Source organism: Anser cygnoides, chromosome Z, assembly GCF_040182565.1.
Source record: "Anser cygnoides isolate HZ-2024a breed goose chromosome Z, Taihu_goose_T2T_genome, whole genome shotgun sequence".
NCBI classification, from domain to species: Eukaryota; Metazoa; Chordata; class Aves; order Anseriformes; family Anatidae; genus Anser; species Anser cygnoides.
The window spans coordinates 82,307,092-82,324,928 of NC_089912.1; the positions used below are offsets into that span (position 1 = coordinate 82,307,092).

At 40.0% G+C, this 17,837-nt stretch overlaps 1 long non-coding RNA gene across 4 annotated transcripts in view; it reads right to left on the reverse strand.

Annotated features, from left to right (window-relative positions):
* Nucleotides 1-17,837, reverse strand: part of LOC125180502 (uncharacterized) — a 44,923-nt gene that overhangs the window by 13,549 nt on the left and 13,537 nt on the right. For 2 of the 4 annotated variants that reach the window (XR_010827918.1, XR_010827917.1), the window contains exon 4: nt 1-14,469. This exon is cut by the window's left edge. This is a non-coding gene — a long non-coding RNA (uncharacterized lncRNA). The remainder of the gene's footprint in view (nt 14,470-17,837) is intronic. The other 2 variants (XR_010827919.1, XR_010827920.1) reach the window with 1 other exon arrangement.

The window sequence follows — 17,837 nt, forward strand, 5'->3', positions numbered from 1 at the left end:
GGAGTGGGAATACGCAACATCCTAGCTGGGGGCTGGCAGTTTAGAGTCCTGTCTCAGTCACATGGAGATTATCTGATCCATACGGCTGGAGAGAGCAGGTACGTCCCAGCACAGGAACATGTCCAGCAGAAGTGCTGAGAGGATAGTGGAGTGCTCTGTGCACCTCTGTGCTGACACAGCTCTCCAGTGTTTATATGAATCAAAACGTGTTCGAAAGCAGGTAACTGATTGCACAGCAGAAAGTAGCCTAGAAGGCCATTTCACATGTAATTATGGGCTTTCTGAGGCCTGGCAAAGCCTTATGAAACATAAGAAACATTCTTCAAGTGCAAACATGGCCATGATCATGAGGAGCGATGTCACCTAATGCTTTAGGGAATCCAGACCTTTGTCTAGTTATCGTCTAGTTATCTAAAAAATATGTATCTCCATTCCAAATATACCGACTTTGATTTGATTTTTTTTTTTACAGGTCAGAAGGGATTTCAAGAGTTTATAATTCAGCCAGCATGAATGTTGTAGCATCCTCATCTGTCTACTTCTTTGCTTTCAACAACAACTTTGTGAACTCTAAAGATTTTTATTTTTATTTTTTTCAGAATTGCACTTATGCTTGTTCCCTGAGATTTAATTTGTGCCATATTATGAGTAATTGCGGAGAAGAAGAGAAGTTAACCATGGAAGTTAGTCCTCTGGCTTTTACACCTTACCTCAGTGTTTGTCTCCTTGACGTATGTATAGCAACCTGGATCTCTCATGGTTCATTCCAGATATGTAGGCTGGTCTTCTGTTCATGTGCAAATCAATTTCACTGATGTAGTGTTAATACATATGTGCCTGATTTACCAGGAGAGTGTACTTCAAAAAACTTAGATGTTACAAAACCAGTATATAGTCCCTATTAGAATCCGTCTGTATACCTCCAAGGTAAACTCATAGGCTGGTTAATGTGAATGTCCACAAAAAACAGTTATATTACTTTTACTTTGATACCATGTTAGGATTACAATGGGAACTGACAAAATGATCAGCCTCTTTCTCTCCATTTTATCTGTTTGCCAGTGCAGAACAGCGATATCACTAGTGTTTTTCATACACTACTCATACAAAATATGAGGCAATGGTAGAGTAACAGTAAAGAAATAATGCCAAATAATTTAATGTATCATTAGGGGAATCTGTCTTGAATGACTAGCCAGGAAAATAGAGTGGAAGCTATAACCTGAATTTTTGCCTGTGTCAGAAATAAATGAATAAACAAGACAACTTTTTCATGAGCAAAAGAAGGGCACCTTCAACACCAAGAGAAATGTCAGGTTGTTCACTGGACAAATATTTTACTGTCTATCAAAAATTAACCAAGTCTTTATGGAAAATGAATTTTCCAAGGTATACTTTCTACCTCTCAGCCACATTTTTTGCTCCCATATATGTGAGCTCATGCATATGAGCACACACCTGTGTATGCTTTGGACTGTCTAATTTACATGAATTTCTTTATGTCTTAGATATTAACAGGAGAGCCAGCTTATTCTAATTTTTCATATTTTGTTGTCTTCATGTGTTATATAATGTTATTGTGCCAGTATATGAGGAGAGTTAACCTGAAAGGAGTTCTTATTCATAATAATGTGTGTGTGACCTTTTTCCGGTGCCCTTACTCTGTGGTTCTCATGAGCCTAACAGCCAGAATTTAATCACAAGATTTTCCATAAAGACAGGAAAATTACAAAGATCTTTGCTTAGCTGGGTAGAGTTAAGCTCAATCATTTTAGCTGATTCCTGCTAGACACACCAGGACTTAGCCTTGAATTAAATTATCTCGATGGCATAAGTCTAGTCTGAAAAGAAATTATTAGAAGGAATATATTAGCATACTCCCCATGCAGTGGCATGATCTTTTAATTCTGTTACTTCTGAGCCCCACAAAGCCAAAATTACAGAAAGAATATATTTTGGACAGATATGATGTAAATACAAATCAATGCCAGAGATCTGATATACTTGCATAGAAATCCAAGCTAATTTTAAAATAAGAGGGAGAATCTATCATTTATGATGTCTTAAAGTGTCACTTCCTATTTTGCCACAAGCTCCTGCTGGTGTCATTGCTAATAACAGTCTCTTAAAACACACCTTCTATAACTAAGAATCCATGCCTTAAAGCATAGTCTTTTCAGGAACTCTCTTTGGACTGTGCAGCTGACCACAGTGAGCAACATGGACCTTGTGAACAAAAGGGGATGCTCTCAGCTTCCTTATTTGAAAGTGTGCTGTAGTTCTGGAGAACCAAAGAAGGAAGAGTTCATTTCAAAAGTCCGTCTGTGGAGTGCCATATAGTGTAAGGGCTTTAAAAACATTTGATAGAGGCTGTGTATAAATTGTTCTTGAAGTAAATGCAGCACTAATATCTAAAAAAAGGTCACAAATGTGATTTTCTTGTTCCTTTCATGATAAGCACTTCCATGCCTTTTTATTTCAAATTCAGAATGGAACACATCTTGCGCTGCAGGTTATTCCCTCTGCCACATTACTTCCAAAACTGTGTGGGCTCTCAGTGACATGTCACACATTCTCATCTCCAACACCTAGGCAAGGTGGCCTGAGTGACTTCATCCATACGTTATTTCCACAACAAACAAATAATCACCTATGCTTTCATTGCAAAGTGCCCTTTATGAATTAAGGCCTTGTCTGTCCCTTTGAGTAAATGCTATTTCCAGCAATGAAAAGAATACAAGTCCCTAGCCAAACATTTTTGCCATCTGACTTCCACTTACCTGCAATTTTATTCGTTCTCGACAACTTGCACAGGTACCTGGAGTAGGTGAGGGCACTCAGAATACTCATTGCTATGCAAAATGTGCTGAACAGCAATGGTCATCACCAGTTTAGTAATTATTCCTCCATTTTGTCATTTCAATATGCCTCTGGTGTTGCATAGAAAGCTCTGCTTCTCAGTGATATTTATGGGTATTCTCAGCTGTTTGCAGTTATTGTGTAGCTCTGATTAATACTTCCTTCTCTCTGACACAGAAGGAGCTGCATTCTAATAGTCTTTATTATTTTCCATCAGATTCCATACTCCTGCATAAATATATATGTATATATGTAAATCAAGTAGTGTTGGAGGTCCATAAAATGTGAGACCATGAATATGTCATCACTGTACATTTTATTTTCCCATCTACTCTGAATCTCCCAAATGTTGTTAGTTTATTTATGGCTGTATTGTTCATACGGGATACCTTATTCTGAAGAGGTAATCTGGCCCAGACCTCCAGGTCCATTTTCATGGTTTAGATTGTATTTGAAACAATTATTTTAGCTTCTCTCTTCAGATGCTAGCTCATATCCTGTCAGTCCCTGCAATAAGCTTAGAGCATGCAATGAGTATTGCTGATTGATTCCCACCTATAGCAAAATCATTATACTTGTTTTTACTCCTCCCGTGTATTATCATTTTAAGGCTTCAAAGAAGACCTTGGCAACAAAAATCAAGTTGTACAATGGATTTCAATCCAACAGTATATGAATGATTTGTATGAATCAACTTGCCTTGCAAAAAGATGCAGCAGTTATCACCTGGGACATTTATCCTTTATAATGAAATTTTGATCAACTAATGGCCAGAGAGTCTTAGTCTCCCTTTAATGGAAAGTTACAGACAAATGCTAAGTTGGCCTTCTCCACTTGTACCACAGAGTTCAGTCGATACAAGCACAACTCTTGGTTCAGCTTACAAAAATAATGACAATTATATCTGTGCATTTTGGAAATGAAATAATTTTCCTCTTATTCTATGGTCCTCATCTTAATGACAGCCTATGGGATATGTAATTTCTGGCTGTGACTCCTTCTTCGTAGGCTGAAGGAAATAATCCAAATCAATTTTAACAGCTCTGTGATACTTCCATGACTAAAGCACTGCTTTCAATACTATATTAAGACAATGTGTACTTAAAGGTAGTAACTCAGCTTCTTTAAAAGGGGTTGCCACGTTTATTATGGTTTATCTGAGAGGGGGAAAGTGTTCTTTGTCCATTTCCAGCATGAGCTCACACTCACTCAGAGTGGTATGTGAGTGTGTTTGAACTGTGTGTTGACACAGCATCGGTTTGGTGTTCTGCACATGGAAATCCTTACCCAAGTCCCTGTGTCTTGCACAGATTAAAATATTAATTAAATGAATAAAAAGTTGTGTTTTTTTTTTTTTTTTAGTTCTTTATCAAGTGTTGATGGAGGGGAGAATGATGGGAACAATTAAACCAGACAGAAGGTAGTTCTACAAGGTTGCTCTCCAAGAGGTAGATAGAGCCATGACAAAGCATTCTGAGTGATTGTGCAGAGCCCATTTATTGTGATAGTCCAGACAAATATCACCACTCATCTAACATTTGAAAAGTCAGGCCAGATGAAATAATCAATTAATAAGGCCATCAACACAATAGTAGGAAAAAAGATATAATACAATGATGACAGAGCCAATGCAGGTGGTAGAAAATGGAGCTGGAATTGAAACAGAAAGAAAACTTATAGTTTGCCCATGTGGGGAAAAAAGATTCATCCTTCTGTTTACCATAAATACGTGTATTTTCTGAGTACTTTGTTGGTAATGGTAATGCAACTTAAACTGTTACCTTCAAACATTTTGAAGTTTCATTTGTTATCTTTACTGTAACCTGCATTTTAGGAATAAACAACTGAAGCACAAGCAATGTGTTATAAAAACTAAATCTAAAATGTAAATCTAAATGTAAATGTACTAAATGCATCTAAATCTAAATGTACTAAATCACTATAAATATTGGTAATAATATTCAGCACATATCTATATTCTCCTTCCTCACTGTGGATATGGTGTAAAGTTAATACAGTACGTTCTGTATGAACTGCTGTAATACTCAAAGCAACCGTACCACAGATTCTCAAGCATGTGTGCTGATACAAAGTCTAGCATCGCATAGTTCATTTATCAGAACATGTCACCTTGTGGGTGGTGTAAATACAGAAGTAATTGTGACAAAGGCACTTGTCACACTGTGAGAGTCATGTCTGATCCAACATGCTACATTTTTAAATGTAAGAGGCATAAGGTAATGACAGGACATTCTCTGTAATGTGTAATAATAGAAAGGAGATTATCAGAAAAGATTTATATTATTACCATAAAAAACAAAAAGTATCTTATTATTCATAGTGTGTATTCCAATGCTGTCTTGCCATTTTACACTGTATGATGCCATAATGACTAAGAAGGAAGAAGCAGCGATTAAATTAAAAACCACAAGGCAACAGCCAGGTAATGTCCTGATCCAGAGGATGGGAGGACATTGCACAGATGGAGGCAGTTGGGAAGGGCATGCCCATGAGGCAGCCCCCATTCTTGGCCCACCCTGGAATTAAAAACAGGCTGGACAGCAGACTCGGGCAGCTGGCTCCCAGTACCCATTCTCTTTCCAGGAACAATGCCATTCGTCAGCCTGGCAAAAACTCAGACTCCAAGACACCCACACTGTTGTCTGAATGATTAAAGCTTTGTGCAGCTGTATGTGCACTGGTCTGCAGTATGAACATGTTCCATCCTTCCAGGTCATGTAAATGAAACAGCCTCACCCAGGCTAAAGCTTGGTGCAAGCTCATTTTTTTTGTTGTTGTTGTTTGAGAATTGTAGAGGTTAGTCTAAATTGGCACCTTAGCACTAACTTATAAATAAAACACAGTTACTGAGCGTGTCCAGGCAAAAAGTACAATGAAATCTATGCTTAATTCATACCATGGATGTATCGTAACTCGAAGTGCATGATGCTATACCCTTTCCAGTGCCAGCTTCAGTGCCTGAAGCCAGTTTTTCTTCAGTTACACCTCAAGCAATGATGGCAACAAGTGTTCTTCATCTTGTTCTTCCAGTATTTCTTATCTTGCGTGGAGGAAAAAGCACCTCGTTTTAGTTGTACAATGTTCACAAGTATGTAACATTACTTGGAAGCCCTGAAGAAGTCTGACATAAATTAACTCCCTTGCCTGTTAATTCAAATTCTTCCAGTGGACTGTCTTATGTTAATGTTACTTAGGCTAACCCTGCCCATCAACATTGACTGAAATACCCAAGAAACACAGGAAACATTTGTATTGTGATTCTCCACATCTCTTTCCTGCCCAATGCTTAACAAAAATCAATCAATCAATCAATCAATCAGTCAGTCAGTCTCCTGGAAAGACAAGTCCTCTTCTGTCATAGCACTTATAATCATAGCAAGGAGCAAAATATCATTTTTAAGATGACATCCTTAAAGCTATTGCTTCTCAGTTTCTGTTGCATCATCAGCTTTATTCACAGCTGTTAGAATCAGATATAGTGACCTCAGCTCAAACAAGCACATGCTTTAGTTCTCACTGAGTGCTGGGGGATTTAAGAATGTACTTACAGTTAAACACATGCTTATGTCTTTTCAGAGTGCCAGATCCATCACTTCTATAAGTATGTGTGTCTTCATTACAAAAAACAACAACAGAAACACACAGATTTCCAGTTTTTCTTTCAATGGAGAGGATTTGAAGCTGCTCTTCTGAGTTTTTATATCAGCATGGATTTTATAGACTTGCAGGCCACAGTGACATGGAAATCTATTGAGAGGGTGGTCAGGCACTGGAACAGGCTCCCCAGGGAAGTGGTCACAGCTCTGAGCCTGCTGGAGTTCAAGGAGTGTTTGGACAATGCTCAGAAATATGGTTTGATTTGTGGGTGGTCTTGTGGGGAGTCAGGATTTGGACTCAAGGAACCTTGCAGGCCCCTTCCAACTTGGGATATTCTGTGATTCTATGATTTTGTAATGAAATGAGACTAAAGTTGAAAACTCTGTCACCATCTCCATCTCTGAAGAACTGGAGCAGAGTGAACCCAAGTTCCTCAGCCGAACTCAGCTGACATAGGAAGGCACAGAGGGAGATGTATCTTTCAGGTAAGAGAAAGTGGTTTCTTGTGCACCACCAAGGGAGGCAGAGGTGGAAAAAGAGAAGCTGTGACACTGTACAAGCACTGCTCAGCAATGCCAGAACACTGGTGTGTTATCAGCACTGTTTAAGTTACAAATCCAAAACACAGCACAGTCTGGAAGAAAATTAACTCCATCCCAGTCAGACCCAGTACGGTATGTTTTCCCGTATTTAATCTTTAGAAAATATGAGACTTCATCCTGTGGTTGGATTCTGCAGAGTGCTGCTGTACTGACTTCAAGGAAAGCATACAAGAGCAGCTTCTTATTACAGGACCTTGGGGTGTCAACAGCACATAAATGATATTTCCTTAAACAGCTTTTTGTGAGCATTGCACTTCCCTCCAAAAATGATTTTCCCCCAAATAGTCAAATATTTTGAGTACTTGATAATCAAAATGATGGCCGTTACAGTTTTCCCCACATTTTTCTCTTACAAAAAAATGCAACCCTTCCATGAGACATGAAAATCACACATGGACGATATATTTTATTTCTGTTTTTAAAGTGGGAAAGAGCACGAGGAATTTGAAACAAGCAAGCAAAGTGCTGTTAGCAGTCCTCATCCCTCTTGACAGAAGCCCGGTCAAGGTCAATACAGTTTAAAGGCTGTCTCGTCAGTCAACACCATCAACTACTGAAAGACAAGGAAGACAAGCCAAGGACTGGAGGGGTTCAATGCTGCTGCCTCCCTTCACAGCAATCTCCAGATGATCTGGGGAATCTCTGCACCTGTTCAATGTTCCCTGCTTGCAAGGGCTTCATAGCACAAAACTTTGATCCTCAAAAAGTACACAGCACACATTTCAATTCCATTATTTCATGGGTTTTAAACACACAGCTAAAGTGCTGCCCTGAAAATGGATACCTACGTGAATTATTTTCATGTAATGCTCTTATGTTTTTCCAGGCTAACCCCAGTAGGCAGCTAAGCGCCACACAGCTGCTCACTCAGTCTTCCTCCCAAACCCCAGAAGGACAGGGGAAAAGGAAGATTAAAGTGAGAAAACTCATGAATTGAGATAAAAATAGTTTAACAGCTGAAGAAGAAGTAAGAGAACAAATAAAGAAACCAGAAATCATACAAAGGCAATTGTTCACCACCTCCCATGTGTAGACCAATGTCTCACCGGATCCCAAGCAAAAGATGGGAACATACCTAAACTCCCCTCCCTTCCATTCTCTTGCTGAGCCTGACATTTTATAGCACAGAATATCTCTTTGGTTTGTTTAGGTCATTTGCCTGGTTGCGTACCCTTCCAAACTCATGCATGCCCACAGTCTATTCACTTGGGGAGCAGAGGAAGAAACAGAAGGCTTTGGCACTATGTAAATACCATTCAGCAGTAGCTAAAACATTGGTTTGTTATCACCATTGTTTTGGTCAGAAATCTAAACCACTGCACTACACCAGCTGCTATGAAGAAAATTATCTCCATTCCAGCCAGAACCAGTAAAAACACTTTATATCAGTAGCTGCCCACTAGCAGATAATCCTAACTCTGGTTTATCTGGCAAGCGCATGAGTCCTTTCAGTGTGTCCTTTGATAGTCCCATGCTTTCCACTGTTATCAAGTTATATTTTCAAAATAAAGGGTAATGCCTCTTCTCTCTCTATGTAGTGACTGTAAGACAACTTGCTTTTGCAATAAACACATGTAAATTGCTTGAAATTCACTTTTCTAATATGTCCTGCTCTTGCTTTCCTGGACAGAATATTCTAATGAAAGCTTTTTTAAAGAAAATAGGCTTTTACCTGTGTGGAGCCATTACCAACTTTCACATCTTAATAAAACAGTAAAATTAGATAGATTTCCTGTCTTCAGTTCACTTATCATAGACATGAAAAGTAGGTTTAACTTGTACCATTAAGTTCTACCCAACAGCCCCTCTTGAAGTAATTTGTACTTGATGGGAATTATTTCAGAGACACTGAAGTAATAATGTCAGTGGAGGTGACAGTGGGACAAGCTTCTCTGAAGTCACTGGAATTGCAGTTGCCCACATCAGGCTTAGTGAAACCCCTAATGTTTATCAGAATTTGCAAAGCTTCAGTAGCTCTGGGCAGCTGGGTGTTTCGGGGGGTTTGTGTAGCTCTGTTTATAAAGTGAGAGTTGCTATGGCATCTGAGCACCACTGGAAAGGCAGAGTGTTGCTGCAGGCCTACAAACAGCATCCAGCCTAGCTGAGCTCTAAAAGGTGCTGCCTGTTCTACAGCATGCATGCACTGGCCTGGAAGCAAGCTGCGTTAATTTGAACTTATTTACTCTGGGTGCTGTGATTTTGAACTTTCGGAGACTGCCAAAAAAACAAGAAGCCCAGTGCCCAGTTTCTTTCTGCTGGGCAAGTGCTGTTGCAAAACAAAACAAAACAAAAAGAAGTGGCTATTTCCTGGACCATGAGCTGCGCTTACGAATGAAGATGATGACTCTATGTTAAATAGTGCCAGTCCCAATACTGACCCCTGAGGAACATGACCCCTGAGGACTGCATGCTCTCACTCAGTTTCTAGGTGCCTATATTATTTCACATTAACAGAATTAGCTATTCTGTCCTGACTGCCAACCTGCAAAGCTAGGGCAATACCTGCTTATTTAATAGAAATTAAAGGGAAAAAATAAACAAACAAACTAGTTAGCATAATATTTATCCCAAATGGTGAGTGAAATTTCACTACTGAACATAATCTATATTATGGCTGAAGATTCACAAAAGTTAATGATATACCTGCTTAGTGTATAAAACAAGGTATAGCATGGAGAGTTATAATTCATCAAAATTAGAGAGACATTGTAAATTGGATATACTTTTTAGAAGGAAAGTTCACAAAAGAAAAAACTGGATGGTACATGAAGTAAATGCTCACTTTTCAACACTGGAAGAAGAATAACCTCTTGTAAATCTGAGGGCTATGGAAAACTTATCCCAGGAGTGATGAAGAGCTTCTACACAAGGAGAAATAGCTGTGTCTCAGCTAAATTCAGCTATCATGTTTTAATTAACCCAACCCTAAGAGCATATTTTCCCTACTGAAATCCAAGTTACCGTATCTTCTTTCATTTTCATGGGGTACAGACTGATCTTTAGAGAAAGCATTAACAAGTCTAACACCTGAATCACTTTTCCTTTCAAAACCCTTAGCCACTTTGTGTAACATCTCTGAGATCAGCATCTACAAGGATTGTTTTTCTCTGCTGAGGAGGCACTTCAGCATGATGCATGCCCAATTTATGGCACTTGCAGACCTGCCAGTATTTTACCTTAGAGCTTGTTTGTACATGCATCTTCCTCCAAGCACCACCCAGTCTGTCTGAAACAATGGAAATAAGAAGAAAGTCTGCTTGTTTTTATCTACAGTTTGCCAGCTCAATTTAAATCACTCTGCAGGAGAAACCTTAAACCGGTCACTCAGAATGGCAACATATCAACTCTGGTCAGCTTTGAATTTGCTCCCAGAGCTTGTCAAGAAATTCTGTTACTAAGCCCACATATCTCTCTGGTGGCTGAAAAAGGTGAAACGAGCCATTTGAAAGATTTGTCACTATCTACAAATGGATCACTTGTGGAAATATTTTAAATAATGTAAGTGGAGCTATAAAAACCCTGTTTAGCCAAGCAGCTGCAAGTAGCTTAAGGGTTATTACCACTGGGAAGTGATGGCAAAGATACACCATTTTTAAAAACAGTTTTTGCCTCATTAGGTTGCTTCTCTGGAAATGAGAAATTTGCTTTAACTGCATTGTTTTGAATTGCTTGGGGAAGAATCCATCAACCACAAGGTGCCCTGCTGCTTAACTTGGCCAAAAAACTGTTAATAACTCCAGCAGATGTTCTGCTTTTTAGGCAACAGGACTCCCTTTCTCCCACCCCTTTTTTCAGAGACAGACACAAGTATGGCTGAATTCCAGCATCCTCCAGAGCTACTGCTAAAGCAAAATCCAATGTTAGCCAGTCACTGGTGATAAAACTTTCATGCACAAGGTCTGTGTGAGAGCAAAGCTTGGTCTCAGTACATTTACTCTGTTGAGCACTGTTATTATAGCCAAGAAAACTTTCCTCTTGAGAAAGATTGCAAGACCAGGCCCCGTACTTCCAAGTCTACACTTTTAAAAATGTTGATCTCGATTATCAATATGAAGAACCTGGCTCTCCTTACTTACTTAGGTATTTTCTATTTTTGAGCACCCATTCATTCATTCAAAAACTTTTTAATGAAAGAATGGGCTCTGTTATATTCTCAGCACAATATCATTTCCTTTCTTTTAGTTCCAGATGCTTTCATGACTTGGACTACACAGTTCTGCAATACTGAGAATGTATCTTATACATACCACTATATCTCAGTGCTGTACTTAAGCAAGCATTGATGCTACAGCATTCACTTCTTGTCAGCATCTCTGTGTTGCTGTGAGCCTGAATTCTTAAACTAAATCTCTGTTATAGGCTTTTTTTTTTTCCCTACTGAGAAGGACAAATTAAGACAGAAAAAGCTCTTTGTTTCCTTCTTCTTGAAGTACAGAGTTTAGCAGACAATCTTAAAGTAAGATGTAGTGACCAAGGTAATACAGGTGTCAACATATATATGGAAAAAATATGTTGAACACTTCATATCCATAAACAAGGAAACAGTGTCTGGGTGTTTCAAGAAGAGCAAAATGAAAGAATGATTCCTGATTCATTATGTATTCTGCTGTTATTTAATTCAAAATAACACTGGTCAGGGATCTGCAACACATCATTCACCAACTGTAGTACTTGGACGCAAAAGTGCTCATTTTATGTTATATACTGTCGAAGGTAAGGATTGTTAGTTTTTTTGGATTCTCTTTCATACTCATTTTGAAACCTATGATTGCCAGCTAATTCTTGCTTGCCAAATGAAGTAAGGCCCATGAATCTGTCAGAAAAGACGTTAACCCATAGAGGAGTACTTCTGGTGGGAGTAGTAGTCTCAGTACCATAAAATGGCTTTGTTGTCTTTTTTCAGATATGTCTGTTGAGCATTGTCTTATGGTGCTCAATGCCATTAATACATGAAGTCTCATGCAAATCAGTCTTTGCCACAGTTATACTAGGTGATGTTTCCAATCATAAAATTGAAAACAACAACAAAAAAGTGCACAGCTGTAAATACTTCCTTTTTCTGTGCAATAGCAGGCATATTAGAGACAGCTAAATGCCATTGCGGATCAAAAATATTGTTTTAGGCACATTCAGTTCCCTCCTTCATTTGCAGTGGTTACAAAAATGTTTTGGGAAAAATGCTAGGAATAACCATAGTTTGGGAAAAACAGCATAGATACATATCATATTCTGTTATGTGTGTTATATTTGGAGATGTAGTTATGTCTGGAAGTTGAGATTTATTTATTTTTTTCTAAAAACATCTTCAAGCTTTGAGAAACACAGAGCACAACAACTTATAATTTCTTTTCCAAGAGTACAAATCCAGCTTTTGAAGGAAATGGAATTAGAGTTTCCAGACAAAATGTGAACCTCTAGTTGTCAAACCACTTCCACCAGCTGGGAAGTATTTTCGTCATTTAAATTAAAGAATAGTTTCCAAGTTATTGTGGCAGCACAGCAGTAGCCTTATTTTATCAGCACTTCTTGACACCAATTCAATGATACACACAACTTTTGCCTACAACCAAACGTACTATGGTGAAGAACCCAGAAATACAAAAGTTTTCACAGATCAGCTATGAATATTTCTTACATAAATCCATGCAATTTCATACATAATCCCAGAGGATTCAAAAGGCTATATGAGCACCTGCTATGTATCAGAAGCATCTCTGATCTTCTGTAGTAGTCTGCTTGCATTTAAAGCACGTCTAGTCTGTTTTCCTTATTTCAAATCATAGTAAATATAAAAACAGACAGGTCTCAACACTTCCTTTTAACTCTGAATATTTCCACTATTTGCAGCACATTACCTAGGAATGTTTGAATTACAGGACATTACAAGAATAGATAAGAGACTGGATTATAGAATCTAGAATCAATGAATCACGTAATTTTGTCATGTCAGAAAGGAAAAATTACAGAATTGATTATTTTATGCTACTACCATTATGAACATCATATCAAAATTAGCATTAGTTCTTACATCATATTATGTAAGTGCAGTTCCTAAGACTGTATAGCAACTGTGAATCTTAAAAGAATATTGTGCTTTTATTTGAGCTGTATAGAAACTTTTTACACCAACATGAATTATAAAAAACAACAACAACAAAAACAAGCTCTCCCATATCTATGCCAAGAAATCACAGGAATTTTCCAAGAAATTTCCCATGCATTGTTTGACTGTAGTTTGTAAGCTAGCACAAAAGTGTTGCTTAGAGACATCATGTCTTTCCTGTCAGGACCTGTCACCATTTTCTGAACTGTGGATATACTGTAAGCACATCTATGAGACAGAAAGGTGAGTCTGAAGTATCAATTTCTTCATTCTTATTTTTAGAAAAATTGCCTGAGTGTATTGTACAAGCAGATGAATGAAAAAAGAACGTTACAATCACTCAGAATACTCTTTTGGAGAACGTTAGGTCCTGCCCACAGAACAAGGTTTGGATGGCACTAAATTCCTTTCTTTTTAAAAGGTCAAACACAATTCTGTTGTATAAAATGGAACATATAATGGTATATATACTTTGGTATATATACTTTACATTCACTAGATACCATTCTTCCTCACAAAATACAGAACAGAAATATTTTTGTGATGCATTTCAGGGTGTCTTCTCTTTATTGTGTATAATGCAAGGGGCTTATCTGCATATATTCTGTAACATGCAATAAAGTGTAAAGTGAGATAAGGTTATCATCACAGACCATTTCTCTCACAGAGACCTCTGCTCTCATTCATGACAAAGGTGTTACCTCATTTCCTAAGAGCACTTTATACATCATCATCAGTCCTGGCTGAAATCTACATATCAAGGGAACCTTTCTGAAGAAGCAACATATTAGAGAGATGTTAATAAGAGACTGAAGTGCATTTGTCTGTGCACTTGTCTGAAACATGACTATTTGTGACCTATGGCACTGTGTCATAAATACCCATCTTCTTAAGCATTCCTTTGTATTAACAAGTACTTTCACAGAATCATTTATGTTGGAAAAGACCTCTAAGATCATCACATCCAACCGTTAACCTAGCACTACCAAATCTACCACTGAACCATGCCCCTGAGTGCCACATCTACACATCTTCTGAATACCTCCAGAGATAGTGGCTCAACCACTTCCCTGTGCAGGCTGTTCCAATGCTTCACGATCCTTTCAGTGAAGAAATTTCTTCCAATATCCAAAGTTAACTTCTCCTGGCACAACTTGAGGCCATTTCCTCTTGTCCCATTGCCTGTTTGTTGTGGTTTAACCCGACCGGCAGCTAAACACCACACAGCCGTTCGCTCATCCCCCCCCTCCCTCTCTGGGATGGGGGAGGGAATCAGAAAAATGAAGCCTGTGGGTTGAGATAGAGACAGTTTATTAGGACAGAAAAGAAAGGAAAATAATAATAACGATAATAGTACTGCTAATAATAATGTGTACAAAACAAGTTATGCACAGTGCAATTGCTCACCACCCGCTGACCGATGCCCAGCCTATCCCCGAGCAGCCGGCCCCCCCACCTCGGCTAGCCACCCCTATATATTATTTAGCATGACATCAGATGGTATGGAATACCCCTTTGGTCAGTTTGGGCCAGCTGTCCTGGGTCTGTCCCCTCCCAGCTCCTGGTGCGCCCCCAGCCTGCCTGCTGGCAGGACAGAGCGAGAAGCTGAGAAGTCCTTGGCTGAGTGTAAGCACTGCTCTGCAACAATTAAAACATCAGTGTGGTATCAACATTAGTTTCATCTTAAATCCAAAACATAGCACCATACCAGCTACTAGGAGGAAAATTAACTCTATCCTAGCTGAAACCAGGACACTGTTGCACAGGAGAAGAGACTGGCTCACACCTCACTACAACCTCCTTTCAGGTAGTTGTAGAGAGCAGTAGGGTCTCCCCGACTTCCCTTTTCTCCAGGCTAAACAATTCCAGCTCCCTAAGCTCTTCCTCATGAGACTTTCCTAGACCCTTCACCAGCTTTGTAGCCCTTTTTAGACATGCTCCAACACCTTGATGTCCTTCTTGCAGTGAGGGGCCCAAAACTGAACGCAATATTCAAGAAGCAGCATCACCAGAGCCAAGTACAGGGAGACAATCACTTCCCTAGTCCTGCTGGGCACTCTATTTCTGACATAAGCGAAGATGCTGTTGGCCTTCTTGGCCAGCTGAGCACACTGCTGATTCACATTCAGCCAGCTATTGACCAATACCCCCAGGTCCCTTTCCACCAGGAAACTTTCTGTCCAAGTGCAGGCCCCAAGTGCAGGACCTGGCACAGCTTTGTTGAACTTCGTAGAGTTGGCCTCAGTCCATTGATCCAGCCTAACCAGAACCCTCTGTAGAGCCTTCCTAACCTCAAGCAGATCAACACTCCTGCCCAGCTTGGAGTAGTCTGCAAACTTACTGAGGGTGTACTCGATCCCCTTGTCCAAATCATTGATAAAGATATTAAAGAGAACTGGCCCCAGTACTCAGCCCTAGGGGACACCACTAGTGACTGGCCTCCAACTGGATTTAACTCCATTCACCATAACTTTCTGGGCCTGGCCACCCAGCCAGTTCTTTACCCAGCAAAGCGTACACACATCCAAGCCATAAACAGACAGATTATCCAGGAGAATGCTACGAGAAATAGTATCAAAAGCTTTACTAAAGCCTAGGTAGACAACATCCACAGCCTTTCCCTCATCCACTGAGTGTGTCACCTTGTTGTAGAATATCAGGTTTGTCAAGCAGGACCTGACATTCATAAACCCATGCTGACTGGGCCCAATCACCTGGTTGCCCTGTAGGTGTCCCGTGATGACATTCAGGATGATCTGCTCCATAACCTTCCCCAGCATAAAAGTCAGACTGACAGGCCTGTAGCTCCCTGGGTCCTCCTTCCAGCCCGTCTTGTAGATGGGCATCACATTTGCCAGCCTCCATTCAACTGGAACCTCTCCTGACAGCCAGGACTGCTGATAAATGATGGAAAGTGACTTGGTGTGCACATATGTCAGCTTCCTCAATACCCTTGGCTGGATCCCATCTGGCCCTACAGACTTGTGTGTACCTAAGTGGTGTAGCAGGTCACTAATTTCCTCTTGTATTATGGGGGGTTTCATTCTGCTCCCTGTCCCTATCTTCCAGCGCAGGGGGTTTGGAGAACAACTGGTCTTACTACCAAAGTCTGAAGCAAAGAAGGTATTAAGTACCTTAGCCTTTTCCTCGTCCTTTTGTGTTTCCCCCCACATCCAATAAAGGATGGAAATTCTCCTTAGTCCTCTTTTTGCTGCTTATGTATTTATAGAAGCATTTTTTATTGTCTTTATCGGTAGGAGACAGATTAATCTCCAGCTGGGCTTTGGCCCTTCTAATTTCCTCCCTGCATAGCCTCATGACATCTTTGTAGTCCTTGTTAGTGGCCTGCCTCTTCTTCCAAAGGTCATGAACTTTCTTTTTCTTTCTGAGTCCTAGCTAAAGCTCTCTGTTCAGACAGGCCAATCTTCTCGCCCACTGGCTGATCTTTAACACATGGGGATGAACTGCTCCTGCACCTTCAGGATTTCCTTCTGGAAGAGTGTCCAGCCTTTCTGGACTCCTTTGCCCTTCAGGACTGCCTCCCAAGGGACTCTGCCAACCAGCCTCCTTAACAGGCCGAAGTCTGCCCTCTGGAAGTCCAGGTTGGCATTTCTGCTAACCTCCCTCTTTACTTTTCCAAGAATCAAAAACTCTATTAACATGTGATTACTATGCCCAAGATGGCCTGCAACCTTCCACCCACAAGTCCTTCTCTTTTCGCAAGCAAAAGGTACAGTGGTGCACCTTCTGTAGCTGGCTCACTCACCAGCTGTGTAAGGAAGTTTAGACAACACTCTCAGAAAATATGGCTTAATTTTGACATCATCCTGTGTGTAGCCAGAAGTTCCACTCATCCCATCCTTATGGGTCTCTTCCAACTCAGGATACTCTTTCTATGATACTCCAGGAAACTCCTAGACTGCTTCCTCTCTGCTGTATTGCATTTCCAGCAGACATCTAGTTTAAGTTGAAGCCCCCCAGTTAGAACAAGGGATAGCAATTGTGAGGCTTCTCCCAGCTGCTTATAGAATATTTCACCTACCTTTTCATCCTGCTTGGGTTATCTATAACAGACTTCCTCCATGACATCTGCCTTGTTGGCTTTCGCCGATTCTTACCCATAAACACTCAACCCTATCTTTATAGTCATTAAATTCAAGACAATCAAAACAATCCCTAACATCCAGGGCTATCTCACCACCTCTCCTTCCTAGCCTATCCCTTCCAAAGAGTGTATAGCCATCCCTTGCAGCACTCCAGTTGTACAGATCATCCCAATATGTTTTTGTGATGGCATCTATGTCATAGTTTTCCTTCTGCACAATGGCTTCAAGCTTTTCCTGTTTGTTGCCCATGCTGCATGCAATGGTATAGTTGCACTTCAGTTTGGCTAATGATCCCATCACCTTTTTGGGGGGAGAAGCCCTAATTCCAATGTGATCATTCTTAGGCACTTCTGTGATTTCTAACCCATCAACATCCCTTGTGTCTTTGCTGTTGCATGGTTCTCCATCACCTACTTCCACTGGGATAGCAGACTGAAGGATCTTGCTAGCACAGTGTCCCGCATCCATTGGCACACTGTACCAGGGTCATCTTTAGTGAGCCTGGTTTTATCCCTTCCCCACTTCAAATCTAGTTTAAAGCTCTTTCTG